The 19,368-nt window shown below is 36.9% G+C and overlaps 1 pseudogene; it reads left to right on the top strand.

Moving 5' to 3' along the window:
* Window positions 1-3,590: 3,590 nt before the first annotated feature.
* LOC143648916 (protein FAM118B-like) lies at window positions 3,591-12,525 on the top strand (annotated as a pseudogene).
* Window positions 12,526-19,368: the final 6,843 nt, after the last annotated feature.

Genomic DNA, 19,368 nt, shown 5'->3' with positions numbered 1-19,368 from the left:
AAAGTGTCCCAATTAAAGCAAGTCTGTTGAAATGTCCAGTCTAAGGCATCCAGGGAAAGATACCTTGATTCAAGAAGGCTGATGAAGTTCAGGGTTTCTTTCTCAAGTGGAAAGGCACATGGTGAACATGGCACCACCTGCTAGCTTCCTCTCCAGTTCCTCGGAGAGGAGTTTTTATCTTCTTTATCTTCAAAAATCACTGGCTGATGGACTCTCTGCTTTGTGGTTCTGCAGTATTCTCTGTTGTGGCTTTCTCGTGGCTCTGCCTTTCTTCTCTGCTTCCTCCAAATCTCCCACTCTCCAAAATGTTTCCTCTTTTATAGGATTCCAGTAGAGTAATCAAGACCCACCTAGAATGGGTGGAGACACATCTCCACCTAATCCAGTTTAATACCCACTCTTGAGTGAGTCACATTTCCATGGAGATAATCTAATTAAAATTTCCAACATACAGTACTGGATAGGGATTAGAAGAAATAGCTGCCTTTACAAAATGGGATTACGATTAAACATGGCTTTTCTAGAGTACATACATCTTTTCAAACTGGCACATCTTCTCTTAACCATTGGCCATCACAGGCAATTTTAGTTTTCCCCCTATACCCCTCTACTATTGTCTCTTTCTCCAATACCAAAACTTTTAAATAGTTTATGTGAGAATTTATTTATAATTATGGATTTAATCAGTGGGATACATGGCACTATAGATCCCCTTTCAATCATATTCACTTTCAATATGGCAGTGTGACTTATAACTGCACTAATTAGTTGCCATCACTTTTATTTATTCCTTTGCATTTAAGTTCATCCTCACTGGGTAACCTTTCCCCTGTCTCTAGCTTGTGTATACCTCTAGGCATGCCATTTTCTATAGTGTAGCCTCTGAGATTACCTTTACCAGAGTCATAATAGTGAAATCTTACAGTATCTGTCCTTTTGAATACATGGACTTTGAACTCCCTTATTATTTTCAAATCCTATAAACTATTTTCACTATTGTCATGCTTTTATGTAAACATGTGCCATTCTGTAGTGAGTTGACTGGTGGTGCCCCAGATTCTGGTGAAATTCACCCAGAATCCATGAATTTGAACTTTTTTTTGGAATAGGGTCTTTGAGATGTAACTAAGTTAAGGATCTCGAGATGAGTTCATCCTGGCTTTAAGATGGGCCCTAAATCTAATGGCAGGTGTCCTTATAAGAAAAAGGCAGTGGAAGTTTAAAAAAGACACAGAGTAGGGAAGGCAATGTGAAGACAGAGACAGAAATAGTAGTTATGCAACTACCAGCCAAGGAATACCAAGGATTGCTAGCAGCCACTGGAAGCCAGCAGATAGACACAGAACAGATGCTTTCATAGAAGGAAACAAACCTACAGCCACCTTGATTTCAGTATTTAGGACTCCAGAGCTTTGAAAATAATAAATTTCTGTTATTTAAGCCACCCAGTTTGTGGTGATTCGTTCTGGCAGTCTTCGGAAACTAATACACAAAATAACATAGCAAACATTGACAAACACACATTTTACAGCAATAAAAAGTTATTGAAAATTTTGCATCAGTATTCTGTCCCATACGACTTTGTAAGGAAAAATAATTTTATATTTTATGTATGCCACTCTAATTCATGGAGCCAATCAAAAATGATGTGTAAATAAAATAGAGTTTGGAAACCCCCAGAAATATTGACATTTCACCACTGTTTTCTCAAAGAAAGTTTCTCTTACTTGGCAAGGTATAGCTATTACTCAGTTTCCTGTTTTCACCCAATTTCTCTCCATATATTAACACAGCTATATCCCCATTCATTCTTACCATCTCCTCTCCAGTTTCATGAAATGTTTTCTTTTCTCAATCTAAACATAATCCTTCAATTGTGCCCTAAATTATACTCCCTCCTTCCTTAGAAACTACAGTCCACCTTTCTTTTCTGCAATGGATCCTTCTACTGCTTCCTTTCTCTCTATGCATTCTCTCTCCCATTATTAAAAACAAATGCTGTAATTTTTAGCGTCTCCTAGCCATCATCCAGTCTCCCTGATTTCCTCTACAACAAGCTTCTTGACAGGTAGCCTACATTTTCTCCTTTACATTGCACCCTCATTGCGTTGCTATAAGACTTCCATCTCTATCTATCCACCATAACTGTTATTGCAAGAATGTGCAGTTCCTACTATTGCTAAATAAAATGAACACACTTCAGCCTTGATTTTAATCTCTCAAGTATGAAGATGTTTAGATCAATATTTTTCTTGAAAATATTTCCTGTAAAACTTTCATGATAAAAGTTTTACTTATCTTTGCATGACATCTATGACCACTTCTCGGACTCCTTCATATTCAGTTTATTTCAGCTACTCCTTAAAAAGTATATGCCTGGTGTTTCTCAGAGCTCCATCTTTGTCTTTCTCTCTGTGTATTTGATATCTCTTGGTGGTCCAATCCACTCGTGTGATTTCAATTAATGTCACATTGATCATGAATAAATCTATTCCTCCAAGCTAGATGTCTCTCCAAAGTACCTGACCTAACCAAATGTCTTTTGTACTTCCTCCTCTCCTTATTACAGGATCACCTTAGGCCATGCAGGATCACTAAGTATTTTTCATTTCCCAGAACCAGCTTCCACTGAAATCAACAGACCCACCACCTAATCCAGAAACTCAAGTTATGCTTGATTCTTCCCTCTCCCTACTCCTCACATATAATATGTTACCAAGTCCTGTTGAGTCTTCCCACAAAACTCTCACATATTTGTCAGACACTCGGATGCTGCAGAATCTTGTCATTTGCATTAGCCACTTAGTTCTCCCTGTCTCTAGTTTCTCCACCTTCAGTATTTGCACCACAATATTACCAGGATGATCTTTCCAAAATGCAAACCTGACCAAGCTATTTCTCATCTCCTCCCATGCTTAAAATTTGTTACTGGCATCCTACAACCTTCAAAACAAAATAACAAGTCCTGAGCATAGCCCTTCACAGTCTGGCACTGCCATGCTTTCCAGTCTCATCTCTTACATTTGCCTCACAGCCTACGTTTTAGTCATACCAAAATGCATATGCTCAATACTGACATTTCAATCATACTGGAATGAATACTGTGAATGAATCCTTGAAAAAACATGCTTTTTCAAACATTTGCACTTTTGAACATCCTCCTCACTTGACTCAGCTTGAGCATGACTTCTCCCAGGAAGCTTTGCTTAGTCTCTCCTAAGGGCTTGAGGAAATTCTCCCTCTGTGTAATCTCATAGATCATTGAGCTAGTCACAATTACGAGATTGTCATACTGTTTTCTGATGGCAATGCATCTACCTGTATGGTCCCTAGTCTGGAAGATTCTATGTTTCTTGAGGGCATGGAGCATATCTTCTTTCTAGCCCCATGGTCTTTTGCAGTGGCTGACACATACAATTTACTCCAACAATGTTGAATGAGTAAATTCAAACACTACTAACCCTCCTACCAACACTCTGCTAGGGGACTCAGACACACACACAGAAGCCATCTCTCAGACCTCACCTAACCCCTGCCTCCACTTTTACTGCGAAGATATTTGTCTGTTTCCATTTCAAAACCTGTGGGAGATGCTGAATCTAATGAAAAGGTCTGAACAGATCTTAAACCTGGAAACTGGGAACAAGCAGCCCCAGAAGCTAATGAAGGCAGGAATTCTCAGTGGCAGGGTCCAGTCCTCCCCCCAGTTGGATAAAAACCACACTCAGACGGTACAGATTGCCTCTCTTCTCCAGCACAAAGTGGGACATGCAGAACTGCCATCTACCAACACTGACCTGAGCAGTGTTGGTCACCCTGGGAGACCAGCCATGACAGGATTTCTTCCCCTGCTCTTTTGGAATTTTTGTGCCATGTAAGTAAAATTTGCTGAAAGTTTCTGCTGTGCCTGGGCCTGTGTTCCCACAACTCACCAGGTAGCAACTCACTCCACAAACAGCCTTGTGTTTAGTCCATGATCAAAGCATGTGGTCTAATTTAAACTTGCAAATATTTTGTTTTGTATAGATGAATAGAAAAGTGTATAAATCAAGAATCTGTAAGTTGATCTTTCCAATTGTAGACCTTAACATCCTTATTCATAATTTTACATATGGGCCCGCATACAAACATACATGTGCAAAAGTTTCTCATTCTGTGGAAATACAAAATACTGTTTTAGAGTGCATTAGGAAAACTCAATGATTAAAAATGCTTCTGTGAATGGGTAAGACTGTCAGTGTTACTAGGCACATGTCACTGGAACATGCAGATGGAAAATTCTTGTATAAGCACAAGTTATACCACTGACATTTTTGAGATTTTAATTCAAATACTTTTTAAAAGGGAAACATTACACAGGGTCTCTTTAAAACATTATTGTAAATAATCAAAGGCATCTTTGAGGCTACAAAGGGTATTAAAAATAACATAGTCCCACCTGTTCAGATTTTAGAAGAAGAAATTGAGACAAAAAAAAAAGCTTACTCAAGATCATACAGCATATAAAAGTCAAGAGATGTGGGAACTTTATAAAGAAAGTATGTGTCATTTCTTTATTGGGAACAAGAGATACACATAATTTAATATGTAGCCTCTAAGGGCTTTTCTGTAATTTTAAAGTCCATTTAGGCTCTTAAGACAAAAATCAAAAGAGAAGTAATTCTATGGGGTACTCACTCATGATGAAGCTCTTGTATCAGAGTTTAATGGGTAACATGGAAGAAGTTTGTATGTCATCACTTTCAGCAGGAGGCTTTCCTGTCAAGTAAACATCCCAGGGATCACAATTTACCTGCTATGAAACCTTCAGGTTCCCTTCATAAAGTAGAGATCTAAGTTAGTAAATATCAACCAGGGCTTAACCATTCTTGGGAGAGCAAAACCACCAAGTCACAAGAAAAGTACCAAGAAAATAAATTTAATAGTTCCATGAACCTGATAGCACAACATCTAACACAGAGGCTGGGTCAAGAGATGGTAAAAGATGACACTAATGTGCCTGCAGTAAGATTATTTCTTCTACTACTGCATTAAATATAGTTATCTTCACTAGTATCAATTCAGTGTATATAATGCAAATTAAGTTTAAAGCTCAGTTTCTGTTTTTAAAAAATGAGGTCATATACAAGATAAGTATTTAGATAAGATACAAGATAGCTTTTGGATAAGTTTCCTGACTCAAGTATTAAGTATTTTTAATTTACCTGAAATATTTCATATTCTCGGAGAAATTTGATGCTTACATTTATATACAATTTTACATTCTACGTGTTTGTACTCACTTATGATTTTTTAAACCTCCACAACTTGTACAGTTCATAAAATATGTCCACATATATTTCATTTGATTTTCACAGCCATATAAGTATTTTAATACTTATTTTACAGATGAGTAGATAGGATCAGGATTATTACATTGTTTTGAGAAGTCTTCTACATATTAGCAGGTAGATCTTGAAATTGATCTCATGTCTTTGGACAAGTCCAGTTTTATTCTCTTCTACATAATTCTGCAATGTTGATGAAGATATCATTTTATAGTTAGAATGCATTAGTCAGGATCCTCTAAAGAAACAGAGCCAACAGCAGATTTATGAGATTTTATAAAATTGTCTCACAAAACTGTAGAGTTGCATGAGTGCCAATTCCATAAGGTAGGCTGCAAGCTGGGAACTACAATGAAGGTTTTTGATGAATTCCCCTGGAGAAGTTGGCTGACTGACATAGCGATGAAAATTCTTTCTTCTGACTGATGAAACTACCACCTCTCCTTTTCAAGTCTTGAACTGATTGGATGAGACTTCTCTTATTGCTGAAAGCAATCTCCTCAGTTGATTGTAGATGTGATCAGCCAAAAATGCAATCAACTTATTCATGATTTAAGTCCACAAAATGTCCTCAGAGTAACAATCAGGGCCATACTTGTTTGACTAAATAACTGGGCATCATTTTGTGGACAGGTTGACAAATGAACTTAACCATCACATAGAGTAATATAGGTTTTCTTCAACAACACTTATCAGGGTAAATATATCAATTTATGGGTTCAATTATATGTGCCTTGTGAAATAGGCTTCCATTCCAAGAAAAGAATACCAAAAGTTTTAGATTCTGAAGAAAACATAGAAATAACCATTACAGTAAATAAGCTGAAAAAAATGGAGAAAGGGGGATAGTGGGGAATAAAGTAAAGAAAAGGGAAGAGAAAGAAAAGGAAGAGGAGAGAGGAAGGGAAGGGTAGCAGAGGGAAGGGAACATCAGGTAATTCACTTTCAAGGGAAAAAATGGTGTATTAGATACCTAAAATAAGCCACCTTTTATAATATCTAGCTCTTTTAGCTATGAAGTATTCTTTGCACGTAACTATGTATAATTTTCTGGGGAAAAGAGTATAGGGCTTTCATCCATTTTAATCCATTGTTGCACTCATCAGAGACATATACAGCCTAAAGTAAGGAACTCTTTGTGAAGGAGACATAGAAAATAATAGCACAGATTGTCTAGGAGTAAAGAAGAAGTTGTTGATTAAAGCTAAATGAGTGTGGGAGAAGTTTATAAAACTCATGGAGTTTAACCTATCTTTTAGGTTAAAATCTTTTAGGTTAACAGATGGGTTTGAAGATAGGTTAGATTTCAAAAGGAAAGGGAAAAAAGGAAAGAGTATTTCATACTAAAAGAAATGCAGGAGCAAAGACACAGACAAAAATATATATTTGGAAAAATGCAAATGTTGCAACATGACTTAGAATGGTAGGTTGTGGTGAAGGGTACAGGTGCCATGACAATGTTTAAACTGGGGGGCGCTGTTCAGAAAGCAAATCAATTTTCTTGTTTTCAGGGCAGTTTTTATTAGCTTCAATAAGAATAGTAACACTAGAGTCTTAGTGCTACAAAAGTTCATCTGGTTTTTCTTCCTTATTTTACAGAGGACAAATTTGAGCCTAGTCCCTAGTTTCTAGCTCTGTGCTTTCTCTTAGTTCTTGTATATACATAAGAAAGGTCCCAGATATATTACATCAGAGCAGGCCCTCAATAACCGTTTGTTAAACTAACCCATTTATACATCTTGCCGCACTGTTATAAAAAAACATTTGACAATTTCTTCAACTGAAAAAATAAAATATTTTCCCCTAAGTATATAGACAAGCATACCTCAAAGCAGATTATGCAGAAAATAATCATTTTTGCCTTTAGGTTAGCATGGTTTCTAATTATAACTCTTTTTTAACAAGCTGAATTAACATCTCAATCTAGTCCATTCTCATTAATCTTTGAGGTCCTTTTACTTATCCATTCATCTGAAACATTTCTAATTCATAAAATTCAAGAAAACTGTGTTAATGAAGTCATGTTCATCAAGAGTAAATTTATCCTATTTTTTTCATTACTGTCTCAGTCCAGCTTTAAAATCTTTAAGGAAAGAATACACTATTATTTTGATATAACTTTAGAAATTTAATGTTCATTAGTTAAAAGTGATCTAAACTTCCTTCCAACTCTAAAATTTTGTTATTTTTTGTTCTCAAATTCTTTTTCTTTACAGAAAAAACAATTTGGTATGTACTGTGGTTCTCTTTAAACTGTTTTAATGAGTTTGAAATTGTTTCCTAAATTATTACTGTGCAGTTGCATTTTCATATGGGTTTTAAGTTCTAAAATCCTATAATCCAAATTACCTTATATATGTATGTAAAAACATTTAAATTCAACATATACTATGTTGAATTAGAATAAGCTCTATCAAAGGTACAGAGACAGATGGACAGACAGAAATTAATGAAACAGAAAGTGAAGAATTTATAGAGTTGAAAATTAGTACTTAAATTGCCATTTCAGATTCCATGATATAGTTAATTTATGGGACTATGCGACAAAGATAGTACATTAATAGGGAGAAAGTTGATAAATAAAATCTAGTGGGCCTAATGTGGAGGCACCCTTACCGCAAAACAATAAAATCTAAGCAAGTTTCTAATTCCTGTAAATACCCAACTCACCCAGAAGACCAAATTTAAATACAGCTAGAACTTTATCAGTTCTGACCAGCTAACTTCCTCATTCCTAAGCAACCACCTGTTCCCTACTCTGTAAGAACCCCCTAAGTAAAATGGAAACTTAAGATCAGTGGGTTAGAACATTTCCTCACTTGCTTCCCCATTCACTGTATATGTGCTTCTTCTTTCTACTCGCTTGATGAGCTCTCTTCTACTTTCTGAATGGGATTTTGCCCAATTCATAAATAGCTCAATAAAGCTGTGAGGTCCCAAATTGCAGGAAAAGTTTTTCTTCTATCAAAGTAAACTGAAAAAGTACTCTTTTTGTATTCAAAATTACTGTAATTGTGCTGATCCATTCTGTCTCACTTCCAAATTCATTCTGAATTCTGCAATGCTGGGGCTCAGACACAGCAAACTCTATTTCCCATGCCAGCTTGCAGACTGTGAAGTTCTGTCAATAGGCAACACTAGAGAGATACTAGAAAGCAGGAGGAGAGGAGAAAGGACTTCCTTTCTGCCCCGCATTTCCTACCCTGTAAGCAGCTCTGGAAGGAACAGTTGGTCAAGCCTGCAGCTTCTTTCTGTGTTCGCTAAACTAGTTGCACTGTGTCCTTTATCTTCTGTATCCCTGTCTCTTTCCACTGCTGTAACTATTACTCTAGAGCACCACAGTGTTCCTTTTTTGCTCTTTCAGCTCTTCAACATCTGTTTAACAATGCCCCGCATCAAATTTACTCTATTTTAAATAACAAATGTGTTTTCTTTTTTCCCCAACAGGATTCTGACTGTACAGTAAAAAAAAGATTTTCAAATAAATTCCATTCAGTACATACTTTGCCATTTTCTATAATGACCAATGAATGGGTATGATGAAAAGATTCAAAACAAGCCGATGATAGCATCCTTGCCTTTTGGAGCTAGAAAATAGTACAGACACAAACTTGTTGAATCCAGTGAGCAGAAGATTTATTCTTTGAAGTTACCCAAAGCAAAACAAAATTTCCAAGACATCAATCACTCAGAAAAGAGGAAGTGAAAGGACAGCAATTTTATGCGAGTTTCCCACTAGAAAGTAGGCCAGCAAAGGAACAATCTTATCTTTACTTTGAGAGCTGCTGCATTATTTTCTGTTTCAGCTTTTAAAATTTGCTTGTTCATAAAAATTTTATGGATAAGTTAGGTATTTTCTGAAAAAAAATACAGGATAAATGGTGAGTTTCTGAATTCAGGGGTTTTCTTCATTAACAATCATTTCTGATTCTCCTCAAAAAGGCACCTTTCAGCTACTCACACTTTCATTTAATGAAGCATTAAATGAAAACTGAACACCATCATTTTAATGTATCCTTGGGGATAAAGGCAATGCTATTTTAAATGTTAAATTTTTTAGCTCCAGAAAACAACATGGCACTTAAAAGACTTTTAGAATGAAGGAAATAAATAGCACTAATAGGTAGCCCACTAAGGTACTTGAGATATAGTTTTATGGATAAACATAAGTCTTTGAATTGTTAATAATAAAGGAGTTGTTCTAAGGATGCTGTTTCTATTTGCTAATGTTGCCAGAATGCAATATACCAGAAATAGATGGTGTGATAGTTAGAGTCAGTTGTCAACTTGTCCAGCTGAGCATACCTAGTCTTGTTGCTGCGGACATAAGCCAATGGTACGTGAACCTCATCTGTTGCTAATTATATCTGCAGTTGGCTAGGAGGCGTGTCTGCTGCAATGAGAGACGTTTGACTTAATTGGCTGGTGCTTAAATGAGAGAACGCAACGTAGCACAGCCTAAGCTGCTCGGCATTCCTCATCTCAGCACTAGCAGCTCAGCCCAGGCCTTTGGAGATGCAGAAAGAAGTCACCCCAGGGAAAGTTGTTGGAACCCAGGGGCCTGGAGAGAAGACCAGCAGAGACCATCTTGTGCCTTCCACGTAAGAAAGAACCTCAGTGGAAAGTTAGCTGCCTTTCCTCTGAAGAACCAACAAAACAAATCCCCTTGTATTAAAAGCCAATCCATCTCTGGTGTGTTGCATTCCAGCAGCTAGCAAACTAGAACAGATTGGTTTTTACAAAAGGGATTTATTAAGTTACAAGTTATAATCCTAAGGCCATGAAAATGTCCAAATTGAGTCACCAGCAAAAGGATACCTTCACTCTAGAAAGGCCGATCATGTCTGGTTTCTCTGTCACATGAGAAGGCATGTGGCAGTGTCAGCTGGCTCTTTGCCCCCAGGTTTCATTACTTTCAGCTCCTGGTTCCAGTGCCTTCCTCTCTGAGAGTCTCTCTCCAAGCATCTACAAATTTCTGTATCTGGTTTCATCTCTCTGCTCTCTGTATCAGCTCTGAACTCTCCTTTCTCCATGAACTCTTAAGGAATCCAGTAAACTAATTAAGACCCAGCTTGAATGGGTGGGGTCACATCTCCATGAAAACAATCTAATCAAAAGGTCCCCCCCAACAACAGGTCTGTCCCCACAAGATTGGATTAGAAGAGCATGGCTTTTCTGGGGTACATAACAATTTCAAGCCAGTATAGATGCCAATAAGCCCAATCATATCAAAATCCCATTGAGTGCTATCAGCAGAAGTAACAAAAACCTATTAAAAGTAACCAAGGAAGTGTGCCTGCACAGGCCAGTAGCTGCACCTGGAGTGGTGGCATTTGGAGGAGAATCAAAATTGAACGGCTTCTACGGGGACCTAGACCTCCTATATTTTGGGAGTCTTCAGTGATGGTGCACCTCACACCAAAAAGCCCAGGAAGCTGCTTCCCAGCTTGAAAACAAAGAAGCCTCAAGAACCTATGTTGGTGATTGGCACAGGCATCACTGCTGTAGTGGCATCTCAAGTTCCTGCCTTGAAATCTTGGAAAGGGTTGATCCAGGCCTTACTGGATGCTGCCATTGATTTTGATCTTCTGGAAGATAAGGCGAGCAAGAAATTTCAGAAATGTCTCCATGAAGACAAGAACCTTGTCCATGTTGCCTATGATCTCATCCAGAAATTCTATCCTGTCTTAGAATGGGCTCAGGAGAAGTGGAAGCTGAGTGTGTTATATATCCACAGAGTTTATGTCAACCTCGTGACATTGTCTGTCATCTAGCTGGATATCAGAATGTGCTCAGGAACATGGAAGTCATGAGAGAAATTTAGAAACTATATGAAAACAAGTCATTTCTTTTCTTGGGTTGTGGCTGTACTGTGAATGACACTACTTTCCAAGTGCTTTTCCTGCAGGCTGTTAGGCATAAATATAATCTACAACATTTCATGCTGGTTTGGAGAGGAGACATAAATGAGTTCAAGAAGCTTCAAGAAAACATGCAGGAAATCCCCTTGGGGGAATGGCGAGAAAGGGGGAAAATTCAACTTCCCCATTTGGAGAATTCCTGATATTTTCACAAGCAGTGGGGAACAAGCCCTCAATCTTGGGGTTTGTTCATATGAAAAGTATCCCTGCAAAGGATAGGCTAAGCCTACTTAAAATTAATCCTAAGAGTCACCCCCAGAGAACCTCTTTTGTTGGCCTATCACTCTCTCAGCCAACACAGCAAGCAAACTCATGGCCCTTCCCCGCTTTCTACATGGGACATGACTCCCAGGGGTGTAAACCTCCCTGGCAACATGGGACAGAAATCCTAGAAGGAGCTGGGACTCAGCATCAAGGGATTGAGAAAACCTTCTTGACTGAAAGGGGGAAGAGACAAATGAGACACAATAAAGTGTAGGTGGCTGAGAGATTTCAAACAGAGTCAAGAGGTTATCCTGGAGGTTATTCTTATGCTTTATATAGATAACCCTTTTATAGTTTAAAGTGTATTAGAGAGGATCAAGGGAAATGCCTGAAACTGTAGAGCTGTGTTCCAGTAGCCATGTTTCTTGAAGATGAATATATAATGATATAGATTTGCAATGTGATTGTGTTATTGTGAAAACCTTGTGTCTGATGCTCCTTTTATCTACGGTATGGGCAGAGGAGGAAAAACTATAGATAAAAATAAATAATGAGGGAACAAATGTTAAAATAAATTGAGTAGATTGAAATACTAGTGATCAATGAAAGGGAGTGGTAAGGGGTATAGGAAAAAAATAGGGGGAACAAAGGTTAAAATATATTGGGTAGATGGAAATACTCATGGTCAATGAGAGGGAGGGGTAAGGGGCTTGGTATGCATGAGTTTTTTTCTTTTTTTGTCTTTTTCTGGAGTGATGTAAATGTTCTAAAAAGTGATCATGGTGATGTGTGATGATATTGTGAGCCATTGATTATACATCAAAAATGGAATGTTTGTATGCTAAAATGGTCGTTTGTATGTTGCTTTGGTTTGTCAATTAAAAAAAAAACAACACATGCAGGAGAAAGAGATTAAAGTATTTTCCTGTGGAAATGAATATGCCGATTTTCCTGAATATTTCAAGGGACTGACATGTGAGATCTACACTAGGGGTAGATCAGGAATGGTGAGAGAAGGTCTGCTAAATGACTCCCCTGCAGCACACAGTGAAATAAAAGGTTGTAATACATGAGAGAGTGAGAGAAATCACCATCATTAGACCAAGCTGTTTAAGGCCAGACCTGTTCTGTGGTGGAGAGCGTTTAACAAATAAACCTACAAGAACCCAACACAGATCCCAGAAAGTACCAACACCTAGAGGTTAATCTTTTATGTTAACTGGTTCTTTTTTTTTTTTTTTCCTTATTTCTTTCTTTCTTTTTTTGTGGGGTGCGTGGTCTGGGAATCAAACCTAGGTCACCCGCATAGAAGGTGAGCGTCCTACCACTGAGCCACCCATGCACCCCGTGTCAGCTGGTTCTTTATATTCTGCTGCCTGTTCCAGTTCAAGACCCAAGTGCAGGCCCAAATGCAGGCTATCCAGGCCAGATACTTGCATCATCACCACAGGCCCCATCGACATCTGGTTGTGGCTGCAGCTCTGCATGAAGGACTTGGGGACCTGGAGACCATGGCCCTTGCTGCAGTTTTGTACTCTAAACTTGGGTTTTCAATTAAGCATAATGGCTTTTTTTTAAAACATAACTTGAAGCTCTAGTTTTCCAGATCTTTTAAGTGTATAGTATTTTATATAATTAAGCTGTATTAAAAGCCTGATCATTAAAACAAAAAAGTAACCAAGGACAGGTGAGATCTCTAGAAATAGGGCAACATACATATCACAGGGATGGTATAAAGTTGAGCTTTCTTATTCTTCTGAGAGGATTTGGACATAACTGTTAGTTCATTACGTTGATGTTTCTAAGGCCAGACCCATCCCAGCAAATAGAGAGACCCCTGTTCATTTTAGCCTTTTAAATGTACAATGATACCTTTTCATATTTTTAGAAGAATGTTTTCACATCTCTTATCTAATCTGATCCTCACAGAAACATCACTATGATTTGACAAATGAAAAATTAGATGTTTGTGGAGGGGAGACCTTAGGTGCAATCACATAGATATTGAGCAGAGATGTTGCCAGACAAAGGCAGTGGATTATTTTGTCTGATGTGCTCAAATGACCAATTCCTGAGAGACTGGGGTTTCAAAGAGAGAAAAGGTTTATTGTTGGGTGGCATATAGGCCCTGTACCGGTTTCAATGTACTATGTACCCCAGAAAAGCCAGGTTACCAGGTTACCTAATTCTCATTCAGTATTGTAGGTAACATCTTTTTGATTGTTTCCATTGTGATGTGGCCCACACAATTGTGGGTGGTAACTTTTGATTAGATAGTTTCCATGGAGGTGTGTCTCTACCCATTCAAGGTGGGATTGCTTACTGGATCCCTTTCAGAGGGAACCATTTGAAACGAGCCACCAGAACCAACAGAGCCCACGTAGCCAGAAACCTTTGGGGATGAAGAAGGAAAACACCCTTGGGGGAGTTTCATGAAACAAGAAGCCTGGAGAGAAAGCTAGCAGACATCGTATGTGCCCTCCCAGCTGAGAGAGAAACCCCGAACTTCACTGGCCTTGTTGGTGCCTTAATTTGGACATTTTAATGGCCATACAACTGTAAACTTGCAACTTAATAAAATCCCCCTTTTAAAAGATGTTTTGTTTCTGGTATATCACATTCTGGCAGCTTTCAAACTAGAACAGGCCCCAAATTCTGTCTCCCTGAACTGCAGTAATTCTGATAGTTCTGTAGTATCAAAAGAGGGGCAGGGTTTAGGATAATGAGCACAATGTAATGTGCTCAGATGATGTAATTAGAGGTGATATAATTATGAGCATGTGCAGATTGATTACATGCTTAGCACAGAATGTATGTAAGAAAATAGTGGCCTTAATATGATGATAGTCATGATTTTTAGTATTATAATGAGGTATAGGCAACTTACAGGTTAATGTGTAAGATACTGCACATGTCAGAGGGGCCCATTTTGGTTAGATCCAGCTTTGGTTATAAAAATAACTTCGGAATTGTGGTGAGTTGGTTCTGGGCTGACCCAAGGTCCTTCATTAATAAATATTAGGGGCTGTCTTTAGTGATCACAAGACACTAAAAGTCAAAAAACTGGATAAAATGGCTATAAGTGAGGTTCAGTCACAAGGTTACTAGGGCACAAGATAAAAGGTATACAATCCTTCTCAAAGATCAATGACAGTTCAAAGATTTCAGGTATTTCTCTCTGTCTAGCCCAATATGCCAGAAAGCAAGAAGGAATATTTATATAATGATCCAGCAATCACAATCATCACTTAATTCCTAATTTCTCGGTTACAACTACTCCCTCTCATTTGATAATTATCTCTTAATCTTGAGGGATATCTGGGTGATGACTCTTCTAATTTCTTCATGCTGATAAAAGGGGCATTTTTGACATTATGGGGCAGAGGATGAAACTAGTTGCTGCTCTTTGAGAGACAGGTACTTCTGGGTGTCAGAGTTATCTGGCATTGGATTAATCTGGAAACTTTAAATCTCTGAAAAACAAACTTAAAAGGATATCTTTTAGGGTTTCCAAGAACAGCATTGGTTGGGGCCTGCCATACTGTGGCAGTCTGCAATATCTGGCTGAAACCTGCATAAGAGTAACCTCGAGAATGACCTCTCAACTCAATTTGACATCTCTTAGCCATTGAAACGCTATTTCTTTTCCCTCTTTTGGTCAACTAATCCCACAATGCCAGGGCTGGGCTCATCCCTGGGAACCCTGTCCTACACTGCCAGGGCCAGGCTTATCCCTGAGAGTCATATACCATGTTGTCAGAGAGACTGACACTCCTGGAAGTCATGTCCCATGTGGGTGAGGGGAGATCAGAGTTTGCTTACAGAGAGATCACATGTTTAGCAACAAAAGAGGTTCTCTGGGGATGACTCTTAAGCATTAATTATAAGTAGTAGGCTCAGCTTTGCCATTACAAAAATAAGTTTCATAAGAACAAGGCTCAAGATTGAAGTCTTGGATTGTTAAATTGGAAGCCCTATTGCTTACGAAAATATCAAGAATCAGCCAAGTGGGGAAGTTTAATAGTCCTACTTTTTCTCTAGTCCCTCAAGGGACCTTGCAAATACTTTTCTTTTCTTTTTTGCCCAAAATACTCTGAAATACATCAGGTATAACATTAACGTTACTTGTACAGAATATTAAAATTCTTGTTTTTTCAGTCTACTTTCCACATCATGTAAAGCTGAATTAGGTTACTTAAATAATCAATCTGAATAAACAGGTTAAGTTAGATAATGTGCTACAGAAGATTCAAATTTTGGACAAAATAAACATCTGTTCTTTTGGTCTCATACAAAAGTAAAATTTTTAAGTCACGGACAGTATTATCTTTTACCCTATATTCTGATTTATCTGTAGTTTAACAGGATCAGCTTCTTTCACATCTCTAATCAGAGTTTGATTTCTTTTTCAGTTGTTTAAACAGCTGCTGTATAAAGTAATGCCGACTTGCAGAGCTGGAGAACTAAATCTGAGTCTTAAGTGTCATGCAGATACTTAAAGTTCCAGGGAACTACCAGGCTATACAAAGAGCAAAGTATCTCAGAATTTAGAAACAACAGTTAAAGTTCAAGAGTAAAGGTGACTGATGTAAGTAAGAGTTTGAAATTTAAGTGAAGCTACTTTCAGAAATAAAAGCATTTGACAGTTGTCATATTGGCAAACTATAGCAGAGGTTTTGCCGTTTCACCTTTACACATTTACTAGAATCACGTTAAAATAACAGAAGAAATATCATATATACATATTTGTCCTGCCTCTCTGTAAAAGTCTCTCCTTGCTGTGGATGAAGCTCTGACCTATAGTTGGCCACATATACTTTTAGAGAAGGATTAGAGCAAAGCAGTGTGATTGACAAATAAATTTGGGTGTTTACATGATCTATAGCCTTTCCTAAGAGTAACTAAACCATGACTAACAACATCATAACACAGTCTAGCATAATACAGATACAGTGAGAGTATTACCAAGTCTTTGGGAATTTTTATACAATCTCTAAATATATGAATAACATTTATCCATCCAAATTTAGCTAACAAAAATATAGAAAATGGCTTTTAATTATTGTAATACTTACCAAATACCTCCTATGTAATATGTTAAAGTATTTTAGCATCTTATTTCTATAAGGTGAATAAACAAATCCTTTGTAACAGTTTTTCTTTAAAAGTGAGATTTGTTTTCTGAAATAAAGAATGATAAGGTAAATAAACATTAACAAGAATATTATTCTGATATACAATCTTTGTCTTCTACTCAGAGTACTTAGATGGTTAAGAAAACTTTTTATAACTTTTCTTTAACAGCAGACTAACAATCTACATTATTTTAATAGAGAGCAAAGTAAACTTTTGTTTTGTATGAATACATGATTTGACACAAAAGCTCTATTTTTAATAAAATTAAAAACATGCTTATCAACTTCTGGTCAGCATTGACCATGACATTCAGAATTCACTTTATTTTTTACATTAAAGTTCATAGGTATAGCTTGTGCTTTTAATGGATTTTTTTTTTTAACACATGCATGATTTTTAGCATCCTGCATTGGTCAAATATTGACATATTTCTTTATGCAATAACAAAATCCCTCACCACATTGATCAATATTACCATGATCTCCAGAAGTATTAGGAAGCATCAGGCTCTTAGTGATTGTTCTAGTTTGCAAGCTGCTGGAATGCCACATACTGGAAATAGAATGGCTTTCAAAAAGGGGAATTTATTAAGTTGAAAGTTAACAGCTCTAAGGCTGTGAAAATGCCCAAATTAAGGCAACAACAAGAGGTTACCTTCACTCAAGAAAAGCCGTGAAGTTTGGGGTTTCTCTGTCAGCTGGGAGGGCATATGGTGACATCTGCTAGCTTTCTCTTGGCTTCTTGTTTCATGAAGTTCCCCTGGGGATGTTTTCCTTCTTCATCTCCAAAGGTCTCTGACTGTGGGGGCTCTAAAGCTTTTCCCAAATGGTTCCCTCTTTTTTTTTTTTCTTAATTTTATTTTTTTATTTTTTTAATTGACAAGCCAAAACAACATACAAACACAAACATTCTTAACATACAAACATTCCATACATGGTGTACAATCAATGGCTCACAATATCATCACATGGTAGTATATTTACCGCCATGATCATTTTTTAGAACATTTGCATAACTCCAGAAAAGGAAATAAAGAGAAAAATCTCATACATACCATACCCCTTACATAATTCACTTTTATAAACCTCCTATAATGTTGCATATCCATTCCAGGCTTGTAGTCAGATACAAACAAAATTCACTTTAATCAGAACATATGATCACCTTAGTATGGAAAATAATTAAAATATTATCCATCCCACCCATAGTTTTTATTTATCCAGGCTGCATATACCCAGAAATAAATTTGATAAATTCACACAGCTTTTTGAACATGCATACTTCCTCCAACAACAGTATTCATGAAGGGGAAATGAGACAGAGATAGTACAAAATAATGCAAAAAGAAAGAGATTTATGCTTCCATTTGGCACACAGTGAGGCATTTATATACTTTAATACTTATAGCACACAAATGGTTACAATATGTCTAAAATTTTTCAGTCCAATCTAGTACTACCTTCAAAGGTCAGAAGAGCCCAAGTTTGAAACAGAATCAACTTTTAATAATTAAAGGATTTATATCCAGAAAGAACGCAAATTTTTCAACACTATTCTTAAGTATTAAATAATACCAGGAATATTTTAGTTGACAAAAATTGAGTTATAGCTTCAAAAATCTAGTTCAGAGTTCTATTTATTCAAATGCTACTTCCTTATTTAAAGGTCATCATACAAGTGTTATCTCTTCTATGAGTTATTCTTAAGTCATTCTTTATTTATCTGCTTTTTAAATTCATCCAGCATTTTTATTCTTTTATACTACTGTCTTATAGTATGCCCTGTTACAAGTATATTCTTACTAGAATATAAACTCTTTGAGGCTAAGAATTATGTCTTCCCTATTTCAGCACTAACTAAGAAAAATAGACTGACAGTAACAAACTCACTGAAAATTCAAATTCTTCTAACTTACTGAGGTAACAAATAGCAAAGTAACTAAAAAGCCAGATTATTTGAAATCCAGGTAATCTGTATTGGTAAGGCTGTAAAAAAATCTTATTTATATTTCTTATTAAACTTAACTGATTTTTAAAATAGTATATATTTGGAACATCAGCATATTCTCATTTTATTATATTATATAAATGTAATTTTGAGATTGTACTTATAAAAATAGCTTATTTTATCAGAAAGTTTATATAAATTTAGGGAGAACAAGCAGAATAAAATTGCATTTGCACAATTCAAAAATTCATCAATATTATAAATTGATGTAAACTATGTGAGAGGAAAATATTAATACAAAATGCAAAGTCCCAACATTTGCACACACACAAAAAATTCACCATTAAATTCCTCCTATTGGAGGCTAAAAAAAAAATTCTTTGTTTTCATAATATCTTAAAATTACAAACAACCTTAAAAGACTATCTCCAGGGGTAAAAGTTTCCCTGGCAGTAAGAGAGATGACTCTCAGGGATGCGTGTGGCCCTGGCACCATGGGATCAACAATGCCATCCTGACCAAAAGGGGGAAAAGAATTGTAGCAAATAAGGTATCCGTGGCTAAAAGAGTTCAAATAGAGTTGAGAAGTTACTCTGGAGGTCACTCTTACGCAAGCTTCAGTTAGACATTGTACCTACTATAACTTGCCAACCCCCAACCAAAACCATTCCTGTCAATCCTAAAGAACACCTAGGACAATATATAAGATTCTACAAAGGTTCCATGCACTAGGGTAACTTCCCAGAAAACTACAACCTCCATATAGCTCCCAGAACCAGATAAGTCCTGAAACACAGAGGGGCCAGCTTCTCCAGAACATCAGCTTGCTCCAT

Source organism: Tamandua tetradactyla, chromosome 10 (assembly GCF_023851605.1).
Source record: "Tamandua tetradactyla isolate mTamTet1 chromosome 10, mTamTet1.pri, whole genome shotgun sequence".
Lineage (NCBI taxonomy): Eukaryota > Metazoa > Chordata > Mammalia > Pilosa > Myrmecophagidae > Tamandua > Tamandua tetradactyla.
Note: the sequence above shows the minus strand (reverse complement) of the source record. Positions and strands in the feature narration are given on the sequence as shown.